A 12,983-nucleotide genomic window follows, 5' to 3' on the forward strand; every position below is an offset into this window, starting at 1 on the left:
ATAGAATGAAACATGTTGTTCTGCTACATAGGGAATATGAACAGTATCATTAGGAAGAAGGAAATGACAGTGGTGTGGGACTCTGTATTGTTTAATTTTCCTTCCCTGTTTGGAATACCTTCATATTAGAAATAATTCAGGGATACAGAGTGCTGATCCCCCTTGGCTACAATCAAAGAAGGCATGAAAGTACATGCTTGATATTTGTTATCATTCTGTCAGTAAGCAAGAACACTTAAAGCTAAAGAGTAATTTGTTGTCAAAGGATGAACTTTTGAGACTTAAGCTATACTGAGGAGACAGATGTACATTCAGTGCAATTCACTCAGCACTGGCCACTTCCCAGGCCAGATCTGTGTAATCCACAAATATTATGAATACAAAACTAGTGCAGTTAAATATGCCTATGCTTTGTAGATACCAGCACTGCTGGCTTCCTAAACTTCTGGTTTGAAGCTGGATCCCAAAAGCAAGTAAGAAGCATTGCACAATTGCAAATTGCAAGTACCAAGGTGCATTGTACAACTGCAAATTCTGTAGAAATCGCACATCGCCATGGAACAGTACAATGCACCAAAGAGTAAAAATAATAAAACTCAGAATTACGCAGTTGTAGAAAAACAAACCTTCATCCTCCAAAGTTTGCTGGAACAAAGTATGTTTTGCATGCATGTGTGTCACCTTTATAATAAGAAGTATTCACAAGAAGTACTTACAAATGTGCGTTGCCTTGGGGAAGCCAACAAGGAAGGGCATTTAGGTGGCTCTCTTGGTAGGGCATTGTAAAGTCTTAAGGCAACAACTTTAGGTCATCCATAGAAGCCTTTCGCTAAGTGCCCTCTCATTCTGAAGATCAGAGGCTGGCAACAAGAGAGAGGGCTTTTCTGCGGGTGATATTTGAGTATTTTGAGTGTTTGAGTTTGAGTTTTATTATTTTATTATTATTTAGTTTAGTTTTATTATTTTATTATTTAATTTTATTTATTATCGTTTTCAAATATTGTGGGTTTTGTGGTTGCAGCTTTTATATCTGATAGTAATTTTAGTTGTGTTGGCATGTTTATTAGTCTTATATAAAATGGGATCCAGGGCAGATCCAGGAAATTACAGGCCAGTTAGCTTAACGTCTGTTCCGGGTAAATTAGTTGAAAGCATTATTAAAGATAAAATTAGTAAGCATATAAAAGGACAAGCCCTACTCAAAAATAATCAACATGGCTTCTGAAAAGGTAATCCTGTCTCACTAACCTTTTAGAGTTCTTTGAGAGTGTCAATAAACATGTGGACAGGCGTGATCTGGTAGACATTGTTTACTTGGACTTCCAAAAGGCTTTTGATAAAGTCCCTCACCAAAGACTCCTGAGCAAACTTAGCAGTCATGGGATAAGAGGACAGGTCCTCTTATGGATCAGTAACTGGTTAAAGAACAGAAAGCAGAGAGTAGGAATAAATGGTAAATTCTCCCAATGGAGGATGTAAACAGTGGGGTCCCACAGCGGTCTATATTGGGACCAATGCTTTTCAACTTGTTCATAAATTATCTGGAATTAGGAGTGAGTAGTGTAGTGGCCAGGTTTGCCGATGACACCAAATTATTAAAGGTGGTTAAAACAAAAAGGGATTGTGAGGAGCTCCAAAAGGATTTCTCTAAACTAGGAGAATGAGCATCAAAATCGCAAATGCAGTTCAATGTAAGTAAGTGTAAAGTGACGGCACATTGGGGCAAAAGATCTCAACTACAAGTATAACTTGATGGGATCTGAGGTAGCAGTAGCTAACCAAGAAAGAGATCTTGGGGTTGTGGTGGACAGCTCAATGAAGATGTTGACCCAGTGTGCGGCTGCTGTGAAAAAGCCAAATTCCATGTTAGGCATAATTAGAAAAGAAATTGAACATAAAACTGCCAAGGTCATTCTCCCCTTTAGCAAATCTATGGTGCGACCACATTAGGATGAAATCCTATGGGTTGTACCCTCGGTGACAGTTAAGCCCCTGAACTTGGAGGCTTACAACCATCCAATGCTGGCTGGCAGGAGTGGCAGAGGCAGCCTTCCCCTCCCTTCCCGCCCTGCATTTTTGCTTGACGGGCTTTTTTGCCCATCTAGGCATTTTGGAGGGGAAAGGAAGGAGGCTAGAGAGGCCTCTGGATGGCTCATATCCTGACCTCTCCAGTTTCCTCCCCTCCCCACCCACTGAAACATCCCCTTTTCCTCCTCTCCGAGGTTGAGTTCTCTCAGCCTTGGAAAGGCAGCCAGTGCAGTTCTTTCCACACTGGATGCAATGGGAAGGGGGGACGGATCTCTGATTCCCCCCTCTGATGTCAGAACGCTGTCCTTGACCTTGGAGCTGGGAAGCCGAAGTATCCTCTGGCCCCTCACTGTGTGCAGTTCACAAAAAGCTAAGAGATGACCTGAAAACAAAAAAGGACACATATAGGAAGTGGAAAGAAGGCCAAGCAACAAAGGAAGAGGACAGGCAGGTAGCACAGAATTGCAGGGATGGCGTCAGGAAGGCTAAAGCTGACAACGAGCTGAGCTTAGCGAGGGATGCTAAAAGCAACAAAAAGGCTTTCTTCAGCTACGTGCATAGTAAAAGGCAGATGAAAGAAATGGTGGTTCAGCTACTAAATATGGATGGCAAAATGATAACAGATGAAAAAGAAAAGGCAGAAGTGCTCAGTTCCTACTTTGGCTCAGTCTTCTCCCAAAAGAGGGTCTATGACCCCCCTGGCAACGGCGGAGTACAGGCTGAAGGGGCAGGATTGCAGCTTGAGATCGATAGGCATATGGTCAAGGAACACCTCATTACTTTGAATGAGTTCAAATCTCCAGGACCAGATGAACTGCATCCTAGAGGAATAAAGGAACTGGTAGAAGAACTCTCAGAACCGCTGTCTATTCTCTTTGAGCAATCATGGAGGATAGGGGAAGTGCCAAATGAATGGAGGAGGGCTAATGTGGTCCCTATCTTCAAAAAGGGTACAAAGGAGGAACCTGGGAATTACAGACCAGTCAGTCTGACATCAATCCCTGGGAAAATTCTGTAGCCCATTATAAAGCAATCCATCTGTAAGCACCTTGAAAACAATGCAGTGATTACTCGAAGCCAACATGGATTTGTCAAGGACAAATCCTGCCACACGAATCTGATCTCATTTTCTGATCAAGTAACCTCCGTTGTGGACTGTGGAAATGCTGTGGATATCATATACCTCAACTTCAGCAAAGCTTTTAACAAAGTGCCCCATGATATCCTGATGAGCAAACTAGCTCAAAGTGGGCTAGATCAGGTGGATCCACAGTTGGTTATAGAATCAGACTCAAAGAGTGCTTATCAATGGGATCTTCTCAAACTGGGGAGAGGTAACGAGCAGGGTACCACAGGCCTCAGTCCTGGGCCCAGTGCTCTTCAACATTTGTATTAATGACTTGGAGGAGGAGGTGCAGGGAACGCTGATCAAATTTGTAGACGACACAAAATTGGGCAGGACAGCTAATAACTTGGTAGACAGAAACAAAACTCAAAGTGGTCTTGATAGGCTGGAGTGCTGGGCACAGAAGAACAATGAAATTTAATACGGAGAAATGCCAAGTTCTGCACCTAGGAAAAAACAACCAAATGCAGTTACAAGATGGGGGATGCGTGGCTCAACAACACTACAAGCGAGAAGGATCTTGGAATTGTTGTAGATCACAAGCTGCCTACAAGCCAACAATGTGACGTGGCTGCAAAAAAGGGCCAGTGCTATTTTGGGCTGCATTAATAGAAGCATAGCTTCCAAATCCCGGGAAGTACTAGTCCCCCACTACTCAGCACTGGTTATACCTCATCTGGAGTATTGTGTCCAGCTCTGGGCACTGCACTTTAAGAAGGATGCAGACAAGCTGGAGAGGGTTCAGAGAGGGCAACAAAAATGATCAGGGGACTGGAAACAAAGCCTTATGAAGAGAGACTGAAAGAACTGGGCATGTTTAGCCTTGAGAAGAGAAGACTGAGGGGAGATATGATAGCGCTGTTCAAGTACTTGCAAGGTTGTCACAGAGAGGAAGGCCAGGATCTCTTCTCGATCATCCCAGAGTGCAGGACATGGAAGAATGGGCTGAAGTGACAGGAAGCCAGATTCTGGCTGAACATCAGGAAAACTTCCTGACTGTAATACGACAATGGAACCCATTCCCTAGGGAGGTGGTGGGCTCTCCCACACTGGAGGCCTTCAAGATGAGGCTGGACAGCCACCTGTCAGGGATGCTCTGACTTGGATTCTTGCATTGAGCAGGGGGTTGGACTTGATGGTCTTGTAGGCCCCTTCCAACCCTACTGTTCTATGATTCTAAAGGACATTGTAAAGTTGGGAAAAGTGCAGAAATGGGTAACTGAAATGATCAAGGGGCTGGAGTAACTTCCCTATGAGGAAAGCTTACAATAGTTGGGACTGTTTAGCTTAGAAAAAAGGTGAGAAAGGGGAGATATGATAGAGGTGTACACAATTATGCATGGTGTGGAGAAAGTAGATAGGGAGACATTTTTCTCCCTCTCTCATGATACTAGAACCTGGGGTCATCCCATGAAGCTGATTGGTGGGAGATTCAGGACAGATAAAAGAAAGTATTTCTTCACACAGTGCATCATTAAACCATGGAATTCACTTCCACAGGATGTAGTAATGGCCACCAATTTGGATGGCTTCAAACAGGGATTGGACAAATTAATGGAGGAGAAGGCTATCAGTGGCTGATAGGATGGCTATATGCAACCTCCAGTATGCCTGTATACTCCAGTTGCTCGGGAACATGGGCAGGAGGGTGCTGTTGCACTCATAGCAATTTCCTGCAGGCAGCTGTTTGGCCACTGTATGAACAGAATGCTGGACTAGATGGACCCTTGGTCTGATCCAGCATGGCTCTTCTTACGTTCTTATGAATATATAACGTGGTGGTTTTTTTTAATGCTTTTCTGAATGTGCTCTTCTTAGAATCCTGCGCCATCATATATAGCATATATTTTTACTAAAACAACAATACTTTTCTAACCTTCATGGCTATGGTTGAAAATTCAGTGCCTGATAGCAAGCATACGAACTTGTTGGCTCTCCTGTTATGAAAGTAAGTTTTTGTATTGGCAGTACATACAGAAGGGAGACTCGAGAATTTCTGAAATTTCTAAGACAACAACGGAATACAGATTTGTCTCCAGTGGTTCCAGGGTGGGGCGGTCTATCTGTTTGGGGAAGCCCCTCCTCCTCATTGGCAGACAGGGCTCCAGCAAGAAATGACACCAAGAGAAGGGTCATCTCCTCAGCTCCCAGACCTGTCTGGCTAGAGACAACAGGCTTTTGGTACGGCTTGTAGCTGAGCCATCGTGACATAGTTTGAATCGTACTTTAGCAACTTATTAATTTGTGGAAGATACCCACTCTTCCAGGCAGGGGCTCGGGCTGTTCTCTACCCCCCAAAGTCTGAGGAAGAGAGTGCTGCTGAGGAGACAAGTGTGTTCCTGAGGAGAGATGGCCTTCCACAGCTGGCACAGCTTCTTCAGCTTGGCTTCTCCTCCTGTCAAGTAGAGCAGGACAGTAGCTAGTGCCAAACCAAAAGAGGCTGGTGAGCACTGCTATTTGGGCTGTATATTTTCTGTCACTTCAACACCACCTGATTTGGTCAGGAACAAGACAAGGTGGTTGCTCGGTCACAGTGAGCCACCATCCTAAGCATGACTTGGCTATACTCCATGGCATTCCACAGTGCCTCATAGCTGGCAAACTCCAATTTGAATGTTTCAGAGGAGGCAAGTGAGGGTGACTGCTCTCCTCAATCACAGTTTGGGACCAGCACCCTGCCTCTGGTTGATCACCTTACAGCAGCCATAAAATGGCATCCAGCAGCAGCTACAGCCTATGGATGCCAAGAAAGCAGTGAAAGTGCTGTAAGTAATATCCCAAAAGGGTTCCTTCAGGCCTCTCCTGATTTTCCCTGCCTTTTTTCCCTGAGCAATGTTACCAGGAGTAGTTGCCTTGGCCTGCCTTTTCCTCCTCGGTGAGGCAGAGCAAGCATATGGGAAAAGAATGGCTGCACTCAGTCATTCCTCCTCTATTTTATTTATTTATTTCATTTCATTTCTATACCGCCCGATAGCCAAAGCTCTCTGGCAGTTCACAAAAATTAAAACCAAAGAGCACACAGTAAAACAATATAAAATATAAAAACATTAAAACCACAATATAACAATACAACCAGAATAAAAGCTAGCAGCAATGCAGAGATTTAAAACACAGATTTAAAACAGCAAAGCTAAAAGTCTAGAAAGCTAAAATGCCTGGGAAAATAAAAAGGTCATCCGACTGGCACCGGATGGAATACAATGTAGGTGCCAGGTGAACCTCACTAGGGAGCTCATTCCACAGCCGGGGTGCCACAGCAGAAAAGGCCCTCCTTCTAGTAGCCACCATCCTCACTTCCTTTGGCAGGGGCTCACGGAGGAGGGCCGCTGAGGATGATCTTAAGGTCCAGGCAGGCATGTATGAGAGGAGGCGATCCTTCAGATAACCTGGCCCCAAGCCGTTTAGGGCTTTGAATGTTAATACCAGCACTTTGAATCAGGCCCAGAAGTGGACTGGCAGCCAGTGCAGCTGGACGAGTACTGGCGTAATACGAGCTCGTTGGCCAGTCCTTGTTAACGATCTTGCTGCCCTATTTCGGACCAGCTGAAGCTTCCGGACCGTTTTCAAAGGCAGCCCCGCGTATAACGCATTGCAGTAATCCAGACGAGAAGTTATCAGGGCATGGATAACTGTAGCTAGGCTATCTCTGTCCAGATAAGGGCATAGTTGGTATACCAGCCTAAGCTGATAAAAAGTGCTCCGTGCCACTGAGTTCACCTGTGCCTCAAGTGACAGTTCTGGGTCTAAGAGCACCCCCAAACTACAAACCTGATCCTTAGGGGGAGTGCAACCCCCTCCAGAACTGGTTGAATATCACCTAGCTGGGTGGATAAAGCACCCACTAACAGTACCTCCGTCTTGTCTGTATTGAGTTTCAGTTTATTGGCCCTCATCCAGTCCATTACCGTGCCCAGACACTGATTCAGAACAGCCACTGCCTCACCTGGGTTTGATGAGAAAGAGAGATAGAGCTCGGTGTCATCCACATATCGATGGCACCTCAGCACACACCTCCGGATAACCTCCCCCGGCAGTTTCAGTTAGATGTTAAACAGCATGGGGGATAAAATAGAGCCCTGTGGAACCCCATGGCATAATTGCCATGGTGCAGAGCAATAATCCCCCAGCACCACCTTCTGGAATCGGCCATCCAAGTAGGAGCGGAACCAATGCAGTGCGGTGCCTCCAACTCCCAACCCAGACAACCTATCCAGAAGGACACCATGGTTGATGGTATCGAAAGCCGCTCAGAGGTCCAGGAGAATCAACAGGGTCACAATCCCCCTGTCCCTCTCCTGGCAGAGGTCATCCCACAAGTTTCTGTTCCAAAAGCAGGCCTGAAGCCCGATGGAAATGGATCTAGTTAATCTGTTTCATTCAAGAGTGCCTGGGGCTGTCCTGCAACCACCCGCTCAAGCACCTTGCCCAAGAAGGGGATGTTGGCCACTGGCCTATAACTGTTAACATCCTCCAGGTCCAGGTTAGGCTTTTTCAGGAGAGGCCTGATTACTGCCTCTTTTAAAGAGGCCAGCACCATTCCCTCTCTCAAGGAGGAATTTATAACCTCCTGGACCCAGCCAGACATCCCCTCCTTGTTTGATTTAATAAGCCATGAAGGGCAAGAGTCGAGCACACAAGTGGTCGATCGGACTTGGACAAGCACTTTGTCCACATCCTCAGGCCTCAATAACTGAAACTCATCCAATAAAACTGGACCAGATGGTGCTCTGAACACTTCTACCAATGGAACTGCATTAATCATGTTGTCCAATTCATGACAAGTCTGAGTGACTTTATCTTCAAAGTGTCATGCAAACTCGTCACAGCATGCAACCGAAGGTTCCACACTCTCTCTCCCTGGCCCAGAACGTAACAGGCTGCGAACCACTCAGAAAAGCTCCACTGGACAACACTGAGAAGGTGCAATGCTGGTGGAAAAGAACTGTCTCTTTGCCACCCTCACTGCCACAGAGTAGGCTCAATAATGAGCTCTAACCTGTGTTCGGTCAGACTCAGCATGAGTTTTCCTCCACCTGCGTTCTAGCTGTCTTGGTTCATTGCCTTCAGCTCAGGTGTATACCAAGGAGGCTCTACTCAGAGAGAGAGAGTAGATCGTGCTAGGGCATGATCGTGTCAGCCGCCCAAGTCATCTCTGCATTCCACAGAGCAACCTGAGCTTCGACAGGAGCCCCAGCCATACCAGCAGGAAAAAAACCCAGAGCCCTCTGGAATTCATCAGAATCCACTAGCCCCTGAGGGTGGACCATTTTAATAGGTCCCCCACCCTTGCAGAGGGGAAAGGCTGCAAAGAGTCTAAACCTCAGCAGGAAGTGATCTGACGGTGACAAAGGGACAGATGTTAATTCCTCCACTTTCAGATCACCATCCTCCTGCCCAGTCGAGAAAACCAGATCAAGCGTGTGTCCTCTTACATGTGTTGGGCCGATGACATGCTGGGACAGCCCCATGGCTGTCATGGCAGCCATGAGGTCCTGAGCCACCCCGGATACAGCAGCCTCAGCATGGAAGTTGAGATCCCCCAGGACCATCATCCTAGGGGTCCTCAACACCAAGTCCAAGACCACCTCCGCCAGCTCAGGCAGGGAGTCTGATGGGCAGCGGGGTGGGCGGTACACCAGCAGGATCCCTAATCTGTCCCAGGTACCCAACACAAGGTACAAACACAAGGTACAAACACTCAAGATCTGCACTCGAATGAGCAGGAGGCCTAGAGAGGGGGATCGAATTCCTATAGAACACGGCAAACCCCCCCTCCCCGACCCTTGAGTCGGTGTTGGTGCTGTACCGAGTACCCAGGAGGGCACAGCTGGGAGAGAGTGACCCCTCCCAGTTCCCCCACCCAGGTCTCAGTAATACATGCCAGGTCAGCCCCCTCATCCACAATCAAATCATGGACTGACCTGGCATCATCCCACAGGGCGGCCAAAGCAGTTTCTGTTCCATTTTATTTTGGCATTCAGCAGCAGCAGCACCAGACCAAAGGGTAAGCTGGTAAGGCTGCCAGGAACCATCAGGCTGGGGGAAGAACCAGAAGAGGGGATAGCCATAAGGTGTCTAGCCCCTCTTCTCCTCAGCTGGCCTGTTAATCCCCCAACACCATACCTCCCCCTAGCCGTGACCACAGTTATGGTGGCACCTCCCTGACCCTCTGAGTTGCTCAATGGACTTCCCAGGCACTTATTAAAATGTTAAAATATAAAATGTAAAACAATATAAAAGAGAGCAACAGCTAAGAAGGAGCAGGTAAGATCTGCATTTGCCCCTTTCTTCCTAGTCTTTAAAGCTGCTGCCCTCTGCAGCTGCTGCTATTTGCTGCTAGTAACTGGTTGCTGGTATCTCTGGAGAAGTGGTGGGTGGGTCTTCATGTGCTCCTCCGTGCATCTCCAAGTGCTACTCTAAGTAGTAACACCTCCACTTACAAGTTTGGAAAGAGCCTAACAGCAGCACTGAGTCCTAGTACATGTGGTAAAACTGTTGTTTTGTGTTGGGGGAAAGTGGTCAGTTCAGGAGCCCAGAGAATTCCTGAATTTTAGACCAAATATAGATCTGACAAAAGGATAGTTGGCGAAGCAGTCTCAGAAACTTTCTACCCACTTCTCCTCGGAGAACGGCAGGCTCTCAAACCCTGAAGTCGTTTCTGAGGAAACAAGTTTGACAGGATTCGGGGTAAAATGAATAAGATCTTAGAACTAGAATAGCTGAGACACCACCACCACAATAAATAAATAAAATTAAACGCCTTCTGTTTGAGAAACTGATTTTTGTATGAGTGGCAGATCCCCATTATACTCCCCAGATTCTAGCCTGACACTGGATTCCTGTAAAGAGCACATGGGATTTGGTGGATGGTGTGTTGCATTTTTACTAGAGATGTCTGGGTACAGGTTCTACTAGAGCATGGGGCATTCTAAGTAGTTTTTTAAAAACTGTTTTTTTCCCAGGCTAATGAACCTCTAAATTGCAAAGGACACAAATATGTTAAATAACACAATCCTCAAAATAATTGTGTTTTTGGGCACCATCACATGAGGCTTTTATTGTTTACTTATGGTGGGTCACTCATGGAAGTTTGTGGGTCCTTTTCACAACATCGTCAACCTCCAGGTCACATCCAGCAGTATTTCCCAGTTATTCCATATTAAAAGATCCGGAGATAATGAGGTATTTAAATATCCTGGCTTTGCCCTACTGTGTACATTGTTCGCTCTATTAAACAGCCACTAGATGGTGCTGTTTCACTGAGATCTATGGAACACTGAAAATTAAAAACTTCCCCTCTCAGCAATCACTGAGAGTTTTTTCTTTAATGTAGAGATGACCTTTATTCTTAAGGGGCCAATCTACACAGCCAATTTAATGCAGTGGTAGAGCGCATTGGGGTCATTTGTGTCACCAGCCGTCCCACAGCATCTGTCCAAAAATGCGCATTTTCGGAAAGCCCTTTTACTCCGTTGTTTTTCTTAAATGCGGCTCTGGAGCACTTCCACAGCAGTGTGCTCTGCCACCCCCGTGTTAAATCCTGGGCATGTTTCTGTGACTTGCAAGTGATGTAGTCAAGGGGTGGGGCCACTCCTCCCCCCATTCCCTCTTTTTCCCCATTTGCAGTAGGGCTTCTTTCACAATAAGTAGTCTCCTTTTCCCATTTGTAATAGCAGCAGCACTATTTCATTCACAATAGTGGAGTAGCCCATTTACATATAGTGCACAATAACGAATACACTGAGCTGAAGGAGAAAGGGCAGCCAGTAGCAGCAGCCTGCAGCCTCAGTATTTCATAGTCGCATTATTGTGATACATGTACAACTTCGCAGTGGCGTGATACACCTACAACAAAGGAATACCTAGAAGTGAAGGAGAGAGGGCAGCCAGCCTCAGTATTTCGCAATTGTGTGATACACCTACAACTAAGGAATACCCAGAAGTGAAGGAGAAAGGACTGCTAATATAGCAAGGGAGTGTGGACAGGGCTGGGAACAAACCTCGCCAATCAGAATCGGCTGGGTTGCCCCTTCAGAATAACACAGTAGATAGCAGCCGCTGATTCATTCATGTTTCCCCTTCAGAATAGTCCCCTCTGCGTATGATTTTCCTGCGTGTTTGTGGGCAGGAGGAGGAGGAGGCTTAGTTCGGGTTGGGGCAGCAGCAGCAGTAGCCCAAACTGCTGACTTCAGAGCGCTAGCAGAGGGAGGCAATTCCTCCATGCAGGACCCAGGTGCCTCTTGTCTGCCTACCCATCAGTCTGTCCCCGGGCTTCAATACTGCTGGTTGACAGTCAGTGGATGTGAGGGGGAGAGGTGTAGGGTAAACTATCCGACATGTCTCATCTCTTCTGTTAAACTTCCCTGAGCAGTAGAGCATGGAGAAGGGCAGGAGCAAGCCTCTCTCACTGGCTGAGCAGCATCTATGGGGTTGATGACGTTCACTTCTACTAGCAGGACTCTGCCCATCCAACCGCAAAGTAAGGCAGATTAAAGTGCAGTTTGACCTGTGAAAAGTGAGTTTTAAGGTAGTGTTTACTCCTCATTTTTTGCTTCGTGTGCCTGGGACAGACCAAAAGTGATATCATGAAAATCTGGACCTAGCTTCCTCTTGGGGAAGGGTTTCAGAAAGGGTTTCAGAAATGCTTTTGTAAACTGCCCAGAGAGGTTTGGCTATTGGGTGGTATAGAAATTAAATAAATAAATAAAGCTGGATATTACTCCTAAAAGCCATGTCACGACTGCTTTCTTGGATGTCTCTTATTTTCTTCTCTTTTTGCCAGGGCTATGCTGAACAAAGTTAAAGTCCTTCTGGAAACAGGAGAGAAAGTGTTTTTCCTATGCAAGGAAGCTAACCATGCAACTGACTACTACCCACATAATAGTATGTTTCTCCTCATCCTTTGTGAAGAAAAGAAATAGGAGGATTTATGAACTCACTCAAATACTAAATATGATGATTCCTGACCCCAAAATCAGAACTGCTTAGCAGCTTGTATGGGAATAACTTCAGATAATACCTGATTAATACAGAATAGATTCTCTGTTTCCATGTATTAACACTATACATAGTGTTATGCTTCAGCCAGCCACATACACACACACACACACACACACCCCTCAGCATGCCGTACTTGCAAAACTTCTGAAATTCCCACTCAGGATCCACAAAGTGATTATCCATTCAGTGGAGATTGATTTTATAGATGAAGTGTGTATTCAAGAACTGAACTAGTTCAGTCAGTACTGAGTTAATTCATATAAACTCACCACCTCAAAGTGCTAGATGTCAGCTTTAGTTGCTATGTTGGTACAACAGGAAAATAATTATTTTTATACATCGTCCACATATAGTGCATTTGATTCCAACAACAACTTGTTCTATAGGTCTGAGGAGAAGATCTTGCCTTCTTCCTGCCTAAATCCCTCTTTCAAAGGAGGAGGAATGGCACTATGTAGATGTTACAGAGCCCTCAGTTTCCTCAGAGTTCTAAAAAGTCTAAATCTTGTTCATATCAGCTGAACAATCTTCTTAAAGTTCTGGGGTTCCTGGCTACTTGGATCTGAGACCATAGTCTGACTTATCTGTCCCATGGTCATTTCCCAGTGACAGGCACTACAGTTCATTCTTTGGAAAGTTCTGCACCTGCCACAGGTTATAGGGACTTGTCTTTCAGTTAAGTTAGCATATAGGGCAGAAATCTGCAGACCTGTCCATACAGTAGGTATTGCATCAATACATTTGCCTTCTCTGATGCAAATGATCTAGTATTTTCTAGAACTCAAACATATAGACTGCTCCATCCTGGAACCAAAGGAAAATTTAAACT

At 45.7% G+C, this 12,983-nt stretch overlaps 1 protein-coding gene across 1 annotated transcript in view; it reads left to right on the top strand.

Moving 5' to 3' along the window:
- COL4A1 (collagen type IV alpha 1 chain) overlaps nt 1–12,983 on the top strand; it is a 326,895-nt gene that overhangs the window by 188,333 nt on the left and 125,579 nt on the right. The window lies entirely within an intron of this gene.

The sequence above is a fragment of the Heloderma suspectum genome, chromosome 1, assembly GCF_057233095.1.
Source record: "Heloderma suspectum isolate Gila_16-S chromosome 1, 16-S_ref, whole genome shotgun sequence".
Classification (NCBI taxonomy): Eukaryota; Metazoa; Chordata; class Lepidosauria; order Squamata; family Helodermatidae; genus Heloderma; species Heloderma suspectum.